The sequence below is a fragment of the Cupressus sempervirens genome, chromosome 6 (assembly GCF_028749045.1).
Source record: "Cupressus sempervirens isolate cs-2001-9-10 chromosome 6, ASM2874904v1, whole genome shotgun sequence".
Lineage (NCBI taxonomy): Eukaryota > Viridiplantae > Streptophyta > Pinopsida > Cupressales > Cupressaceae > Cupressus > Cupressus sempervirens.
Window position 1 is genome coordinate 665,662,754 of NC_143123.1, and position 20,001 is coordinate 665,682,754.

Consider the following 20,001-nt stretch of genomic DNA (forward strand, 5'->3'; position numbering starts at 1 on the left):
TCAGCCTCAAATTGTTGAATCAAGCCTTTATGTATTATCAATAATTATCTGAAAGGCCCGATATTTCCTCATTCTTAAATAAATGGCTGCAGGAAGAGATTGCAGTAAAACTAGGAAGATTATTTATTGCTGGAATATTTTATTAAAAACACATCAAGATAAGAATTCCACAAAGCTTGCACTTATTTACAAATTTTGCAGCAAAATAATTTTTTCTAATGACTAGTTCAGCCTCAAATGGTTGAAGGAGCCTTTATGCATATCCTGAAAAATCTGAAACTACCTCATTACTAATAAAACAGCTGCAGGAAGAACTTGTGATCTAAACAATACCTTAAACATTATAAATGGCTGGTGACACATGTGCACAAGCATCAGTGAAGTCCAGGATGAATTCAAAAATACCATCAGTCTGTCAAACATTAAACAATCTTACTAATACCTTTTCATCAAACTAAAATAACTTCTTAAACAAATCAATTTGTGGAAAACGCCTGTCCCTTGTCTCATTGTTTTGCACTTATAACTTGCTCGAAAATCAATCTCCACACTACCAATACAAAATACAAAATAGTGAACACAGCATATATTGGAAAGACAACCTAGAAAATATAGAAACTCCTTACAGGGAGAAAATTGAAATGACACAAAATCAAAATGTAAACAGCAACATAAGCTAAAACAGGCAACCTAAAAGACTAAATTGTGTGCAAACCAGCCATCGAAATTTTCAAGGTCAAATTATCTCAAAAATATTGAACAAAGCTCAAAAAATATGCCACACAGAATTACCAATGATTGTGAGAATCAATTTTTTTAAATGATATTTATGGTAATAATGAATTGATATCTAGTCATGTGTTTACTTTTTAATATTTATACATTCAATCATTATGACGAGGTGCAAATGCTAACCGCTACATTTTCTTCAGATTTCATACGTTCATTGTAGACTGGAAATTTAGTTCCTTCTTAGCTGGAGACCAATATTTCAGTCTAATGCCTAATTGTACAACATAAAGGACATTCATAAAGGTTGACCATAAGTGAAAGAACTTTTATCCTTCTGAGCTGCAAGTACTTGAGGACATTCATTTCCATCTGTCCATGGATCAAACAACTCTATACAGTCTCCTGTTCAAGGGGTGAATTAAAAGAGACTCATCAACACCAGTAATCATTGTTTTCAAACCAAGCATCTATGTTTGAAATAATAATAGCTTGTCAAAACAGTAATCTACCACACATATTGTTGTTTAAAAGCATACGTGCACACCAAAGACTGTCAAATAACTCAATATGATCCTTTTCTCAACAGGCAACTTTTAGGAATTTCATCGATGCCATTCACATCATCTACATGCCATATAAAACAAGCAGGTCAAAAAATCATATATAGACCATCTACCACAATCTGAAATTTAAATACATACATATATGTCAAATACTACAACCATTGCTAATGAATTACTCCAGCCGAACAACTCCGCATCCAAATTCTGATGGGCAGTTTAAAACCCCATCCAAAACAATAACGTAGAAGCAGTAAATACATCCTCCCATCAAATATCCTGACTTAAAAAAACACAATTGAGAGTTCATAGAAAGTTAAGTCATTCAAACTCCCATGGGTAGAATATTTGATTTTATGGTAACACTGGCTTTTCATTTTTTACCGAACTGTCAAAAATGAATTATTCAGTAGTGAAAAATCAGTGAATGTAATGGGTATGAATGAAGCTACAAAAGCAGAGTTCATAGAAACAACCTGAAAGGCAGGTTTGAAAAATTAAACAACAAAGTTTATAGCTCCTTTTTTGAGGAAATGGGTGGTTTCATGAGCATTTATTTTGGTACGGGATTATTTGGAATCTTTCCTCAAAAATAGAAGCCCCTAATTTTAGCAAGCGGGTGAAAAAGGGATGGGGCTGGAAATCGCCCCACCAGCTTAGGAATGTTTTTTTGCCACTTGTCAAACATTTGAATTTTAGAATTTTTGTTAAAACAAAAATTAAAGGGGAATTAATTTTTTACTGATTTTTAATGCACAATATTTACAAGATGAAGTTATTGTTTTCATAAGCCCACCACCTTCCTTAAATTTCGGAGCTAAATTTTTTAGCTTGAACTATACTACATTAGTCATGGGACTGCTAGCTTTAAAATATTCCCTAATAATAGAAAATGAATTCCACTCTATTTCATTGGAAGACCCCTTCCATGGGACCCCAGCTTAATACTCTTTTACTGTTGCTCCTGATCCGTGCCATCAGCTCCCTGTGATGAGCCCAAATCAATAGGGCTGGTAAACCCAGCCGTTCAGTGCTATACAGCTCCCTTTTATATGCTTTTCATATAATATTTAAATTAATTAAATTATTACCTTATAATTAAAATTGATTAAATAAAAATAGTTTGGTAGAATAATTTTATTAATGATTTATTATGAGCTGAGTCATATAAGTCAGCAAAAATGAGATTCCTCTATATGGTGAGCTCGAGTAATGTGAATGTATGCTTGGAAAAACATGAGAATGCCTTGCACGCAAGTCTGATCTGCTGGGACAACAATCTTGGAGGTCTGGCAATGTAGGACGCTACCCCTACCCTTGCTTCTACGATTTAAAGATTTGATGCCTTATTGTTCCTGATTCATCCTATTTCACAGAAGTATAACACTGGAACTGCAACTGACCTGAAAGAGAATTGTGGGGAACTCATGATGAACACATGAGCTACAGAGATTGCACAGAATTAAAGTCGCAATTTGAACTAGAAGAATTTGACCATTACTAGATGGCAAAGACAGATACAGCTACAGCTCAATCCTCAATTCCTACTGCAGCAAATTGCTTACAAAGCCAAGCACCCTTGTCTTGACTGGGAATGTAACTATGACTCCCTATAAGGGGAGAGCCATCTATATTCACTGGAGGAAGTTTGTAACAGAGATCTTTCAATACACAGAACTGGGTATTCTTTGCAAGTTTCCTACTTACTAGTGATTGTATGGAAACAAAGAAAATCACAATTTTACTGGTGGAACATTTGCAATAGCCTGTAACTTTATTTATAAATCTGGAAATGATTCTTAGACTGTCATAAGAATCTGGATAGATTAAGACCAAGGTTGCATGGGGATGGGGGTACTTACGGTAAAGGTACAGGTATTTTTCACAATAGGAGATGGGGGTACTTGGGTATGTCAAACTTTATTTTATATTATACTTTTATATTTATAGGAAATCTGAAATTATGAGTTATGACAATGGTTTTTCAAAACAAGAACAGTGATAAAGTTTGGAAATGTAATGTACTGTTTTCAGTTTCAGATTTGCTATATGTTTGTAATTATAATATATGATAAATGTTTAGATGCATAACAGAGAAGGCACACTTTGAACATGAACGAGAAGATCATAAATCATATGGCAATGACATATTGCAAATGATAAGCTTCTAACTTGAATAGTGATAATGTTTATTGTCAATCAATATTGTATCAAAGTTTCAAACTGATTAGGTATTGAATTAAGCTTGATAAACAAAAAGTTGATACGCAAACAAAAAACCAAATAAAAAAACAGAAATTTAATCAAGGTGCTTAGCTATGATGCTCTCCACCAAGTACCTGGTATTTGGGATACGTGTACCTGGTACTTGGGTATGTATGATGCTCTCCACCAAGTACCCGGTATTTGGGATACGTGTACCTGGTACTTGGGTATGTGGGTATGAGTACCAAGGATGTGGGTACGAGTACCCATGCGACCTTGACTAAAACTGTATGTGGAAATATAGTTCATTGATCTATTTTACGTGTGTTTTCTTGGGTGGAACTTTTCAGCCTGACAATCTTCAGGAAAGAATGTAATTACCTCTTGTTGCCTGAATTAACACAATACCTAATTATTCTTTTTGCTTCCATAAATAATTGCAAATTGTTTGAATGGGAGTTCTCATTACATGTCTGTTTAGCAAACACCTTAGCTACAGCAATAGAGAGATATTAGGATCAAACTAAGGTATGATCAACAGTTAAACATAATCATTCTCCAAAGTACTGTATATCTTCCAAGGAAGCAATCATATCACGGGCTGGCTTCATACAATAATTGATTATAATAGATTTCCTTATTTCCTAAAACCAGTTATTTAAACTTCTGATTGGTAGTCTAAATTAGCAATGCTCTGAATTATCTGCTTAATATGGTTTGCTTGCAAGGACTCAACTGGCTCAGGCATTCCTTGCAATTGTATTTCATAATCTCCATGATCAATATTTTATAACTAATGATATATTTACTTACTCCTTTCATACATCTATGTCTGTGCAAAAGGGTGGACACTCCACCTTCCTTGGCTCTCCCGATACTCCGCTAAAAAATAGTATCTGTTATATATCAGTGGTTGATATTATAATCTTTAGATAGACATCCACCGTTGGATGTTTTAGAGCAGTGGTTTTTGTGAATGAACTCCTTATTCAATTGATGCACAGAGTCCATCTCCTATTTTCCCTATCTCCTCTGCTCAATCCCCTAAGTGATAATTACAGTTCATTATATTGTCTGTGTGTGTTTGCCACATGAAAATTACTGTATGTATAGTATGTGTAGTCCCTTGGCAATTAAATTTGGCTCCTGTAAGTATGTGATGAAGGGTTGCCTAAGAAGACACGTCTCTTCCTTAATGGCACCTTTACATACCAACGTTAACTACATAACAAATCGATAAAATAACTAGTATTACGATAAGTCGGAGATATTTTACACAGAAAGTCAAAATGTTATATAGGTATCAGGATTCAACTGTGTAGTTTTTTGAGTCAAACTCATTGACCCAAGTTTCATGAGTAGTGGTTCACACAAACCCCTCTCTCATGAGAACAATGGAACACTTAGCACTCATTGCATCAAGGTGATGCTCACAAAGGTGAAGTACCAAGACTTCCCAGTAGGTCAGCAATCCCAATACTATGACTCGAGCGCACTTAACCACAGAGTTTCCTCTATGGCTAAACCCACTCTGCTTGCAACCCCATCTGTTCTTGCTTATTTACAACGCATTGGTGAATTGCGGCCTTGCGATGGAAAATCTAAGGCTTGCAATGATCTTGGTGCATCAATCTATGTTCTTGGATCATGTGTGTAACAAAATCTCAGATCACTGGACCTTACACAGCTTATGGGTCAAAATCCTTATGATTTGGGACCTGCCCTATCTGTTATAATATGTTTCCTGTTCTTGGGGTATGAAATCCTTCTTGAGACCAACCAGTGTGTTGTGATGCCTATATATTGTAACTTAATGTATCTCTTGAGAGAAAAATAAATGTCAGAAATTAGAATAACATAGAATCAGATTCTAACCGAAGATTGTGAGGCTGCAACCAGGCAGACCTGATTAGCCTGGTATGTATGAAGGCATGTTGCCAACAGTTTGATCTTGTTAATAACTTGGATCTTGCTTATTTATCTCAACTTCTCATTTGTTGCTTCATTGTGTTACTCTTGCTGCATAGTTGGACTGATCTCATTGAGGTCCCTCCATCCTTGTCTGTGTCAAGTGGTATCAAAACTTAGTTTAGTTCCTTGTGGAGTTGATCGCCAAACTTGAGGTTGTTACAAGCCCTAATTGAATTTGGTTGTAGGGTGGCAGACTGGAAGACCTAACCTGCAATTGCAGAGGGTTGCCAAGATACTTGGTGATAGGAGAGATGCACACCCTTTCGTGATGGATATGCTGAAACAGATTACAGCTAGGCTTGAAGTTGTGGAGATAGCTCAAAGAAGAGGAAGAACTATTGAAGATGTGAGTGAAGATGAAGTTAAGGAAGCTGTTGCAGATAATGAACCTGTCCTAGAGCAAGGTGATAAAAGATTCTTGAGAGCCTTGACCAGAGTGAATGCAAAACCACATTTCAACCCACCTGAATATGATGGAAAGCTTGATTCCGATGAATTGCTTGATTAGATCTCAGAGATGGAAAAGTATTTCGAGTATGAAAACACTCCTGTAGGTAAGAAGGTGAAGATAGCTAGAACAAAATTGAAGGGGCATGCATCTTTATGGCGGGAACACTTGCAGAGCAATAGACAGATACCATTCAGGAAGCTTATTAGTTTTCCCTAAAGGCAGAAGAAAAATTAAAAAAGAGTCTATGAACAATGACAAAGGGGAAGAGGCAGCAGATTTCAGATAAGTAGAGCTAGATCGGATGCAGGAGGAAGATCACACTCTGAATGGAACATAGGAAAGGCAGAACGGAAAGAAGAAAGTGCTTACCGAGGCAAGGAGGATTGTATACAACTTTGCCAATACCTTGTAGACCTTGGGAAGACGCTAGTGTGGATTTTGTTTTGGGTCTGCCGAAGACACAGAAAGGTAATGATTCTACATTTGTGGTGGTGGACAGATTCTCCAAAATGTCACACTTTATACCTTGTAGGAAGACATCAAACGTTGTGCATACTGCTGACTTATTCTTTACAAAGATTGTGAGATTGCATGGATTAACGAAGAGCATAGTTTCAAATAGAAATAGTAAGTTTGTTGGATATTTCTGAAGGACACTTTGGAAGAAGCTGAATACTGATTTGAAATTTAGTTCTACAATTCATTCAAAGACCAACGGACAAACAGAAGTTGTAAATGGGAGTTTGGGTAATCTATTGAGATTTTAGTTGGAGATAAAATTGGTACTTGGGACTTAGTTTTTGCACAAGCAGAGCTTGCATATAACAATTCAATGAATATGAGCACAGCAAAAACTACATTTGAAGTTGTCACGGGCATCCATCCGAAGGGAGTAACAGAATTGAGGGATCTTGGTAATGAGGAGAAGAGGAGCACTGAAGCACAAGGTCATGCAGATCTTATGAAGTCTTTACAAGAGTTAGTTATGTATCATTTGGACCATAATAACCAAAAGTATAAGAAGACAACAAATAGAACTAGAAGACATAAGGATTTTGCAATGAGAGATGAAGTTACGATTCACTTGAAGAAAGAAAGATTTCCAATTGGGACTTACAAAAAGTTGAAAATAAAGAAGTTTGGACCTTGTAAGATACTGAAGAAGTTTGATAGTGAAAATGCTTTTGAAGTGGGCTTAACTGAGGGCATGGAAATATCACCTATATTCAATGTTACCGATTTGTATGAGTATCATGAACCTCTGAATGATTCAGAGGTAAAACAAGAGCATCCAAAGTAGATGGATGAAATAAAAAAGATTCCAGACAGAAGAACTGGAAGAGTACCAGAGGAAAGAAGTATCTAGAGCATTTGGTGAAATGGAAGGGCAAACCAGTTGAGAGTTCTTCTTAGATTTCTCAGGGTGAGTTGGATCATTTTGATTCTTCTCAGGTTGGAAAGTGAGAGCCTCGCTTTCTTAATAACCCCAGGGGTCTTATCTGGGAGCATCTTTGATTGGAGCAATTTTGCATCAACCAAGACTAGTTTTAATCAATATTGCTTTTATTTCCTGTTTGGGAGATCAAAATGGCAATTCTTTGTGTATTCGTGTTGGCTTTTGCAGTGACCATATCTTTTCCTGAACCTATCTTGGATCATGTTCCCAAAACAGCTCATTTGGATCATTGTAGCTTGTGCTGTGATTCATCTTCTCTCAGGTGGCTTTTTCTTGCTCATTTATGACCCGTTGGTGAATTCTGACCTTGCAATGAAAAATCCATGACTTGCAACAATCTTGGTGTGTCATTCTATATTCTTGGATCACGTCTAGACCCAAATCTCCAATCAGTGGATCTTACATGGCTTATGGATCAAGTTCCTTATGATTTGAGACTTGCCCTACCTGTTTTAGTATGTTTTCTGTTCTTGAGGAAAGTATTTTTTTTTGGGGGTTGATTAGTGTGTCGTAATGCCTATATATTAAAACAAGGTGTAGTTCTTGAGAGAATTAGATTCAGTAATTAGAATAACATAGAATCAGATTCTGACCGAATCTGATATCCCCAATTGGAAATAAGACTTCAATAATAATATAATTTTGAGAAATTGCTTAAAGCATTATTAACATGAAAATTTTACACAATATGCTCGTCATATGAATAAATAGATATACAAGAAAAATATATAAATTAAATCTCAATATGTAGATAATAGAGTATATTCAATTGATTAGAATATCCATATCAATTCAATTAATAATAATCCATATTTACATTATTAATTAATAATAAATCCATATAACTAATCAATATTAAAAACTCACAATCATCCTTCATTTATATTTCAAACCGATCAGTGCCACCCTCTTGGTTGGGGGCCCGTGTGAAGAAGTGAGCAGTTGGCACTGCTATACACACCACCCATTACATTTACGGGGGATAGAACATGAGAGGAATTTCAAAAAAAAGTGGCAGCAGTGATAAAAATAAAAAAAGAAGTCCCTTAAACATGTTTGCATCAAAACTCAATAAAGGAAGTCACAATTATAAAGGAAGCAATTAAGTAAGACAAAAAAAGAGCAAAAGGAAGTCATTCGAAGGCATAAAGCTCAGTTTCATGGGTAGGCGTACCTACACCCCTGGTACACATACCCCAAATACTGAGCACTCACTGGAGAGCATCAAAGCTAAGGACGTTGATTAAGATTTCTGATTTTTATTTCAGTTTTTTGTTTGCATATCAGCTTGTCATTTATCAAACTTACTTCAATACATAACCAGTTTGAAACTTTGATACAATACTGATTAAAAGTAAACTTTATCACTGTTCGAGTCAGAATTTATCATTTGCAATATGTCATTGTTATATGATTTATGATCTTCTTTTTCATGTTTAAAGTCCGCCTTCTTCGTTATGCATCTAAACAATTATATAGTATTACAAAAACATTTTGAAAATCTCAAACTGAAAACAATACATTACATTTGCAAATTTTATCACTGTTCTTGTTTTGAAAACCCATTGTCATGACTCATAATTTCAGATTTTCTATAAATATTAAATTATATTAAAAATAAGTTTGACATACCCAAGTATCCCCATCCCCTATTTTGAAAAACAGTCATACCAGTACCCTAAGTACCCCAGTCCCCATGCAACCTTGGCATAAAGGCACTTCATTCAAAAGAGGGGGATATAAGACGAGAAAAGACATTAAGAGGGGAAAAAGTTAAAATAAGGAGAGGAGATTATAACTAATGTTCCCCCGAGTTTCCGGGATGGGGACTACGGGGAACAATTGGGACGAGTTTTCAGGACGGCAAATATTTTGGCAATTTTGGGAATGAGGGGTACGGCAAACGAGGACGGCTATATATACAAAGAAATTTTAAAATATACACTGAAATTTGCAAAATATACATGTTGTTCATATGAAACTAAGACCAAAGCATGTCATTTAAACATTATAGAACCTTAACATACACCATTTAAATGCCATCTAGGAAATAATAACCAATTTCAGCACTTAATTGTCAATATGCATATCAATATGTAAACAAAAATATTTAAATATAAGTTTAGCAGTGAACAATATCATAAAAATCTGGAAATCTAAATATGCCAAAAGCTAGAGGGCTGCCATAAAGTTTCATCATCATGTTCAAGTTCAACATAGAAAACAAAATATTGAAAAATGAAGCAGACTGCTGCTCAAGCTCTTGGAAGCAAAAAAAATCACTTTTTCCTACCAAATGAAAACCCCAACTAGCTGCAACACACTCCAACTACACAAGCAAAACCAAACAAATGACAAAACAACCACAATGTGGTTTTCTTTTGACTTTTTAGGGCATTTGAAGGGGTAGAGCCCACTGGACGACCAAATAGGGACAAACAAAATAAAGTTTTTTGTTTAAAAATTTTTTTAAGCTTCACAAAAAACAAGGACAGTTAGCCATCCCCAATACGGTTAGGGGACTTCTAGACGTCCCCTTTCCGTACCGGGGAAAACCAGCCGTCCCCTTTTTTTCTTCCAAAAGTCCCAAAGAACCGGGGATGTCCCCTACATTTTTTACCTAATTGGGAACATCCCATACCCGTCCCCCCATCCCGAGGACATCCCCGTATCGAAATCAAGGGTTTTTTGGCCAAGGACGCGTCCCTAGGGTACATAGATTATAACATATGAATAGTTGATAAAGTATAAAGAATATTAATATAAGTTGTTCACCCCCATACTATAGCACAATATTAAAAGAAGATTTGAATAGGAGTTTGGTAATTCAATAATTAACAAAACTTAATAAGAGAAGGGTGTATAGACAGAAGCTAATAAGAAGGCAATTAAAGTGCAACTACGAAACAATACAAAGTAAAAATATACTCTAAACCCTAAGTTGGGAATCAGATGCAAATTAAGGGTGAATCCCAAGAGGGATCATTACAAGTGGTATGAGAGCATAATCCTGCCATCCTGTGAGGAATGTGTATGCAAACCTACTAAAGATGAATGCACAATGAATAAAATAAAGATGAATGCACAATTAGCAAATGAAATGAGAGCATTTATGGATCAAGCACATGAAACAAACCAAGCATTACTTAACACTACAAAGCATGGAAAACTCAATCAACAGATTAAAGAGTAATCAATCTAATGGGATGTTTAGTTTTCAAATTTAAATGAGAAATATATTCTTACCTTAATCTAGAAATAAGGAATATAAATTCAAATAGATGAAAATGGTGAATGCTTGATGGTAAACAAAGTAATAAAAGATTTATGTTTTCAGCAAAAAAACTGCTCCGGAACATGTCTGTGTTCGAGCATGGAACGAGCCATCTTGGTGATTGTCCTATTCCGACGTTCAACTACACTATTTTGTTGTGGCGTGTGGGGTGTGGTTAACTGGCGTTTGATGCCATGTGTATCCAAGAAGCTGGAGAAAGCATTAGAACAAAATTCCCCCCATTATCTGATCTAAGAGTAATAATAGATTTCCCAGACTCTTTTTCAACTAAAGATTTAAACTTCTGAAATACAAGAAATGCATCTGATTTCTTTTTAAGAAAATACACCCACATTTTTCCACTGAAATCATCAACAAACAACAGAAAATACCTGTACCCAAGCATAGGAGTGGCCATAGGACTGCAAATATCGGCATGAACAAGCTAAAGTACCTGAGAAGCTCGCCAAGAATCGCCACTGGTGAAAGGTGTGCGATGTTGATTCGCAACCTAGCATGCGTCACAAACTCCAAGGTGTTGACTCTGAATCTCTCACAATCCAAGAACAAGCTTATCCCAAGCAAGCTGTGAGAGATAATGCACATTTAAGTGCCCATATCGCTAATGCCAAAGTGTACTGACAGAAGATCGTTGAGCAGCCATAGCTAAGTCCTGAGAATCACCAGAATCAACAAGTCTGAAAAAACCATAATCCTCAAGATCCACTACAATAGTAGACTTAGTCGCCCGATCAATGATGGTGCACTGATGTAAACTAAAGGTGACTGCTAAGTGTGGAGAATGTCGCAACAACTGACTGACTAAGAGTAGATTTAGTTCCATCCCTAGAACGTAGTACACATCAAGGAATATGAGATTCCTCCCAATAGACTGAATCTGAATGTTGGATTTACCAACAACCGTGTACTCTTCTTCGCCACCAAAAATAACAAAGTCTAAATAAGGCTGGTAGTCAGTAAACTAGTCTCTCCGGTGAGTGAAATGACGAGAGGCACCTAAATCAATGTACCAAGCAGATGACTTCACATGATCTGCAGGTCTTTTAGCCATGAGGGTGTAAAAGGCAAAGTCCGCATACTCAATGTGCTCTGCACTATTCACTTTGGGCTACGAACCTAATTGCTTAGACTGTGCAACTAAGCATTTTCGACATTCAACCTTCATGTGTCCAAACTTGTGGTAGTAGTTGCATTGAATGTTCTTCTTTTTGGAACCATCTGGTGCTGGACCAGAAGACTTCTGCTGAGATGGTTGCTAAAACTTGTCCTTATCCTTCTGAAAGGATTTCGCAAAAAAGGCTTGCTCTATGGAGGTGGAACTGGAGCGTTGCTACCAAACTGTTGTTTCCACCGATCTTGCTAAAGCAACAAGGTGCACAGATCAGTGAACTTCAAATCAACACCAAAAGATGTGATGTTGAGAGCCTCGATAAAATGCTCATAAGATTTTGGTAAACTCCGAAGAGTGATAACCACAATATTCTCTTCCTCCATCTTGCAACTGATGGCAAGTAACTGATCACGGATTTCCTGAATCCAATTCAAGTGTGCCTAGAGCGAGGTGTGCTCATCCATGGCAATAGAAAACAGAGTGTTTTTCAGAAAGAAGGCTTTGCTTTTGTCAAAAGTCTCATAAAGGCCTTTGAGATGTGTCCATATCTCGGCAACTGTCTTGCCCAATGGAATCTAAGAAAGCTGATCATCAACCACGGACAATCTGAGAAGCATCACTAACTCTCGATTATTCAAATCACATGTATCTTGATCAGGACCTAGAGAAGTCGAACGTTTTGTAACACCTAGAACAAGTTGATCGGTGTTCCGATATTCAAAAATAGCGATGATCCACTACTTCCAAGTGCCATAATTGCGACCATTGAATATGGAGTTATGCTCTAGCAGAATATTTCTCAAAGATCCCTTGGCACATTTTTCTATGAAAATCTATGAAGGCACGTTCTTCGAGGCAAAAATTCGAAAGACCCAGAAGAATTGGAGACTGGCCTAGAAGAGAGCTCAAAAAACCCAAAAGGAATATGTTGTCAGTTTCTAAATCCACTGGCTCGAAAATCGAGGCATGAAAAATTGAGGCACCCAAAAAAAACGGACGACAACCCAATTGAACGCTCAAAAAACCCACCAAGAATCTAAAATCAAAAAAAAATTCAGACCCAAAAATTAGGGTTTCGGGCAAAAAATCAATGGCGGCCATGGAAGTTGAATCTGCAAAAGGATTTGTGCTAAATGAACACCCAAAACAGGTAGATTTTGCTAACAAAGAGAGTCATGAGTGCTGAATATACAAAAACAACCCTTCAGCTATTTGAAATACACGTGTTTTAGCAGGCGTTTTGCGGCTCCCGTCGATTTTGTTTCAGACTTTTTTTTTTTTTTTATAGCTTTTGTTGCCTTTTGCCACAATTTCCAGAGGAGACGAGGTCGGCAATGGAAGCAAGATGTAGCTATCTGCAAACTGGGGTGAGAAAACACAAGATTTGCAAGCCGCGAATCTCCAAAAAACAGCACTAAAAAAAACACGATTTTGCAAGGAAAAATCTGCGATTTTCAAAAACCCCAACCAAAAAACCCTAGTCAAAAATCTCAAGGTTTTGAGATTAGAAAGCAAGGATCACAGAATAATTTTGAAAATTGACTCTGATAATTTTGGAAAAGAAATTATAATTTTCGAAAAAATTATGAAAAAATGTTCTGATACTATATTACGAAGTAATTGCTAAATACTTGCTTGATATTATCAGAGACCGAAAGGTCAATATATACAAAAGAATGAGACAATGTGTCCTTAGAAAACGATTGTAAAGAATAGAAACATTCTATTCTAGAGAAAGCAATAAACGAAAGCAAACTAAAGCTTATTAGATATTTACAATAGATAACCATTAACTAATAATAGACGACTTATCTATTGTTGTAACAGACTGCGATCACAAGTTCTATATTCAGCAAACTAATCAAGGTGACTGCGATCCCAATTTGACTGAGCTAATGTAATACACAATGGCCTAAGACTTGGCTGATCTCTGCAGAAGAATAGCAGATTTGTCCAAGATTGAGAATGCCCGAACACTACAAATATACAAATGACTTATATGTGTTGATGGTGATGCCAATGCTTGAGCACCATGTATAGGTAGAAGACTAATGTATTTATCTGTTGGTACTTTATTTGCAACATTCGGTGAGCAAGATATGTATGAATGCAAGGAACCATGTCCCCAATGGGAGTGACTCCATCGTAGAGTCGCATCCCATCGTGGCTCCTGGTGCTTAGTTTGACCAACCAAATTTCCTTAAAACATGAACGTTGACCAACTCAATCACTAATTTGCATAACTGGTCAAGCAAGCATTTTGGTCAATCAGTGTTTATTTGAATTGTTATATTATGAGATGTATAATATAACACACATGCACACATATATATAATAATCTAATATATTATATATCAAAAATAACAATATAATTATATTGAAAACATTATCATAATATATTACACAAACATATTTATAATTTCAATAGTTATTTTATTCTAATAGAACTAACATATTAACACTCCCTCTTAGTTTAGAAGGATAAACACATATGAAAATAGAACACCATTGGTAATATTGAGACTGGCCCACTTTTAAGGATGTCTTTGTTCAGATCACATGTGATATCAAGAGTATTGACCTTCAGAATATTAACATATGATATTCACCAACACTCTCAGTAATGGTCTCTAGAGTATCATCAACACTTGATATTCACCATATACTCAATAAGGCAATGGTCTGCAAAATATCAACTTATGATATTCACCATTTTGACATTTGAGTATTGATCTCCAAAATAACAATATATGATATTCACCAAATACTCTGAGTAATGGCTTTCAGATGTTGAGATGCAAGATACTCACCAAGTACTGTGAGTAATGGTCTCTTGAACATCAAGTTGCATGATATTCACCAAATACTCTCTATAATGGCCTCCAGAACATCAATTTGCATTACATTCGCCATGTAATCAAAAAATGTTTATAAGGTATATGCACACGCATTCTCATAATGTGTACCATATAAACATCCACCATGCAAGGTATAATCTATTATGTTCTGCATAGATATCATAAGATATCCATCATAATAGAAAAGTAAGTTATTGTAAGATCATCACCTTGTTGTGAGGTTCTCACACCATCGCCCCAAAATTTTGGGGACCCCCACTTTTTTAAGTCGCCTTGGCAATTTTTTGGATTGTCCAACAATTTTCAATTTTAGAAAATTTTGAGCCTTGGCACCTTCAGGACAAATGTGGGGAGACTTGGCTTATTTTCACCCGGCTTCGCTTGATTTTTCAAAGCCACCAATTTCATCCTTAGGCCGGACAAAATTTTAAAGAGCAATATTTGGCAGGATAAAATTGTAAATTTGTACTTAGACGTTTTCTTTTGAAAATCCGGATATAATTGTGTAAATTTGAATAATCTCTCAAAAGAAAAAATTTTGTTAGACTTAAGTTTTGGAAAATCTCAAATTTTTCTTTGGTGAAAATTTTAATTTTGTGGAAATGGGGCTAAATTGCAAAAATCGATTTTTGGTTCTAAAAGCAATTTTATTTTAATTTTTGTCAAAAATTTCTAATTGGCATAACAAAATCAATTTGGAGAAAAATTGCAAAAAATTGGCTTTAATAGATTTAAATTGCTCTGGAAACTTTTTGCCTTTAATGGAATTGGTAATTTAATATTGAAAAATGGCTTTTGGTTAGCCAGAATCCAATTTTAATGACGTACTAATTACTAAATCCTCATTAAATGGAAATATTTAACATCTCCAAGGCATCATTTAATTTCTTTTTGCAATTAGGAGCTAAATGGCAATTTAAAAATGCAATTTTCCTTTTGGCAAAATTAAATTTTAAGCTAAGTATTTAATTGTGGGCCTTGACTTGGATTTAATTTTATTTTTTCTCTCCTCTAGGACCAAGTCGGCTGGCTTAGAGGGAGTGGGAAGTTGGGTATAAGAGGAGGCCTCTCTCCCATTTCTTCCTCACATTTCATTTCTTCCTCTCCATGCTTAGGCGAATTTTTATTGAGGAGCAGATTTTTGGTGATTGGCGATTGAGTTTCAAGGCAGATTTCTCCACTCCTTGGCAATTTTCCTCTTGGGACAGAATTCTCATTGTTTGAAGACTTTGTGAAGGGCAGATTTCCTCCATTGTTTGGCGATTTCTGCTAGGGCAGATCTGATTTATGTGCCATGGGCAATTTGTGTGAAGGTCTGATTTTCTCCATTTAAAGACTGCACTTTTCATATCAGACTTGGGTGATTTTTGTTGGGAGAGAGGATACATGAGAAAGTATAATTTTTTCTTTGTGGACAAGTGGTGGATAGCTTTAGATGTTTAAATTTCTGATTTGCAAAGGGTTTGAAGTTCTTGAGGTCTAGTCCTAATTCCGAAAATTCGCTATAAGATTATTGGTTAAGGTATTTTTTCATCATTTAGAGTTGCAAGGGGTCCTCAAGCTGACATCCTTCTTTCGTTCTAGTCTAAGGATTGCTTCCCTTGGTTCTACTTGCCTTCTGGTCCACCACTCTACCATCCTATAATAGGGCGACAAGTATGGAGGATGTTAGTGCAAGTAAGAATCCCAAGTGGACGAACACTAAGAAAGACAAAGAGGATATGATGCCCAAAACGCCCTTCTTCTCGAAAATGAAGAGAATAACCGACACCAATATCGGTACAGTGGACATGATACGGATGAAGGAAGGACAATCCCCCTTGGTAAAGAGGATATACAAAAGTGGAATCGTACATGCGGCAACCTTTCCTACTACATTGCCATGTTCGAAATTGATCATGGAATGTGCATCCAGATTTGATCTAAACAGTAAATCCATCATTTTTGGTGAAGGGAAGAGAGTGTTGGCCAACATTGGTGAACAAGCAATCGAAGAAACATTCAACATTCCCCAATACAAGGGCATGACAGTTGTGATGATGGATCAGGCAACCAAATCATTTCAAGATAACTAAGAGGCCTATTTCACGCATCTAAAGCAAAATTGGATTCATGAGGGAAAGAAAGGTGTTAGTTGATCATCAAGGTTCACAATGGCAAATTTCAAACCAGAATATGGTGATCTCATTGTTCTTCTCAGCGATGCAATTTGAAAACTGGATGTACTTCTTCATTGATGAGATTGAAAAGGGGAAAAGAAGATTTGGTTGGACTAAGATCATAAGCAAGAACTTAGAATTGCAACTCAGAACCGTACAAAACCAAAGGCAATTCTACATGGGCTCCTATCTGTTCTACCTAATTGCTAGATTGTACAAGAGTTCAGGACTTAAGGCCTTAGGAGAAGTTGGTAGTGGATCGAGGCAATATTTGGTACATGAATGCTATCCGCAACTCCATTTGCACAACAACAAGGATTACTAGATATTTTGTGATGCCTTCGCCATGAAGATAGTAAGGGTATTACAAGGGACACCTGCTAAGAGACTTTCACCGGAAGCAGAAGCAAGAATTAGAAAGTTTGGGAGTTTGTTCATCCAATTTCCATAGTTTACATAAATTAGAGTGGCAAGAAGTACAATTTGTCCTAAGAGGCTTCCAAGGTACCCACCTGACAAGGTAGTTTTAATGGAATTGGCTAGGCAACTTGAGCACTATGATAGAATGATGAGAAATGAAGGAAAAACAGGCATTACATTCTGAATCATAATTGGCAATGATAGTTGCCCAAATCGGGCCTCCTTTGAAGCTGCGGAGAAGGAATTGGAATGGTATCATCTAGGATGGTATAGAGCAAGGCAAGGATTTGATCCCAATGGTCTTATTAGGGTATCTCATGGAAATGAGTTCAAGCATGTTCCCACCATAGAAGACTTTTGGGCCAATGCCAAAGATGACTTTCATGTGAGAAAGCTAGCTTTCTCAAGGCTATCAATGAACATGGTGAGGGCTATCAAATGGAGAGGCCTTGATATTCCGGATCAACTGGAGGATGATGGAAATATGCTGAGAGAAGATTACGATACAGTAGCAGGAACGGAGTTGAATCCAGTGGATTGGGATGACCATCAGGATCCTTCCTTGGAGGCAGTTACAAGGGCATTAGATTTACATACTGAGTCGTGGTATAATGAAGGACTAAGGAAGCTGCAAAGGCAAAGGATTCCCCTTACCTATGAGATGATGATGCCAAAAGAGGGACAAGCAGAATCAGTCGGACAGAGGAACGAAGGAAGTTGCCGGCAACAGGAGATGGTTAGAAACGGAAAGAAGAAAGTTTTGGAGGTAGAGAAGAGCAAAGAACATCTGGAACCTCCAGCCAAGAGACAGCACGCAACGCCATCAAGAGAGAGTATAATTGAGGCTAGAAGCCAAGAGGTCAATTCAAGTGATAAAGGAGCCGCAGTGGAGGTGAGCTCTAATTCGAAATCAAGTGGCTATAGTGAGAGCACCGAGTACTCCCCTCTCTCGGAGAACCAACAAGGAAACGATATGGTAGAAACTAGTAGAGAAGAGGATGGGTCAATCGACGTTAACGCAAAAAAGTCAGGCACCCGAGGCCGCCAGTGATGCTTTGTTAGTCGAACCGAATCCAAATTTGGGGAGATGCACTGCACCACTATGGTTAAGGCAAATGCTTATGCCAAGAGGCGAGGTGGTAACGGCCCATACAGTTGAGGACATCCAAGGGTTAATGGAAAAGGGTGATAGCGAGAACCAAAAACAAATAGCAAAAACAATGGCAAGGGTAATCAAAAGCGACAATGATGGTCACCGAAATGTTCAAATTGCTGTTCCAACAATCAACAAGGCAGTGGATGAGATTGTGGCCCAGGAATATGAGATAGTGGAACATAATTTAGGAAGGAATACAGATGATATGGAGTGTGAGGAGGTCCAGGAAGGTATAGCATCAATTAGAGAAAGGTTAAGGAAGGCAAATGAAATAATAGTAAAGTTGGAGGAAGAGAACAAATATTGGAGAGATTGCCAACCCATCCAACAGCTGCACCAGGCAACCCTTCCTCAAGATAGCGAGAGCAATTCAGAAGAGATATCAGCTCAGCCACATAAAGTCAGGGATTGGATCCATGATACAATCCAAGCTGCCTTCCTTCATCTCGACATTCCAGTCATTAGTGGCTGTTAGAGACAGGTTCAAATTATTCGAAGAGGAGTGGAAAGATTTCTTTCCCATCAATGATTTGGCTATTCCTAGGCTACAAACGTTCATTGGGCTACCAGAGGCATATTTGCAAAGGGGCAAGTTGGTTGATGAAAGAGGATTGAGGATAATTGAATCTTGGTTTGTTGCATTGACTACCAGATTTAGAACACTTGAAGAAATACATAATGAGATTGCACGACACAGCCCAAGCATTGACACTTCTATTTCAACCATGATGAGCGATGTTGGGGTGGCACTTGATTTTGAGGATATCAGAGAAGAGGATATCAATGAGACAGATTTTGGATCGAGGTTGGATGAGTTGGGAAAGGTCGCTATCAAGAAAAAGCATTTGGGCACCCTTTCCTCTCTCAGTGCTTTTATTGGATTTGCAAAGGAATATGAGAAGGATCACGAAAGGATACTACAAGCAGCAAGCGGCGTGGTGAAGTCAGCAGAACTCAGGGTGAAGCACACACCTTATCCTCCTATGGAAGAAGTTAACAAGAGGCTAGCTAAGTTCATTGCCTTAGCTAAGTAAATTATAGAAAAAGGAAGAGTTATATTAGAAGATCATTTGATGTAAGCCCAAGTGGCAAATTTCTCTCTTTCTTTTAAAATAGGACAAGTGTCTATTTTTGATTGGCCGCCATTTTGGTGCCTTCTCATTGGTTGCCACTTTTTGCACCTTTTTCATTGGTCCATTGATGAGGTGGCATCTTCTCATTGGCCGATGGGGTGGCAACCCTAATTAGGGTTTTGAGGATCCAATCTGGATCGTTGATCTTGTTTTGATCTCCATCATCTGTTGTATTTTTGGCCCCTATATAAGGCCATTTGCTCTCATTTGTAAAGTTGTTGGATAAATTGTTGCGAAGATAATACCAAAATTGCTCTCTTTTTCATTGTTGTGATTTGCATGTTGATTAAGAACATTGGGTATTATTGCATGTTTTCTACTTCCACTTAGTTAGATTTCCTTTCAAGTTGTTGAAGCAAATTTCATTTCAAGTTGTTTAAGTGAGAGTAAAATGGATGGATAGTTGTATGGTAACATTGGTAAATGTTTGATAGGGATCAATACTAGACCACTACTATCCTAGCGGCTGGTTGGAAAGCTTTGTGTGGTAAACT

The 20,001-nt window shown here is 37.0% G+C and overlaps 1 protein-coding gene across 5 annotated transcripts in view; it reads right to left on the bottom strand.

Annotated features, from left to right (window-relative positions):
* Positions 1-20,001, bottom strand: part of LOC149553948 (E3 ubiquitin-protein ligase RING1-like) — a 38,084-nt gene that overhangs the window by 2,259 nt on the left and 15,824 nt on the right. Inside the window, exon 2 of one of the 5 annotated variants that reach the window (XM_089789283.1) lies at positions 100-550. The exons of 2 other annotated variants lie outside the window; for them this stretch is intronic. The gene's annotated coding sequence lies outside the window, so the exon portion shown is untranslated. Of the gene's footprint in view, positions 1-99; positions 551-798; positions 1,357-20,001 lie in introns of those variants that run through there. 2 more of the 5 variants (XM_089789281.1, XM_089789284.1) reach the window with 2 other exon arrangements.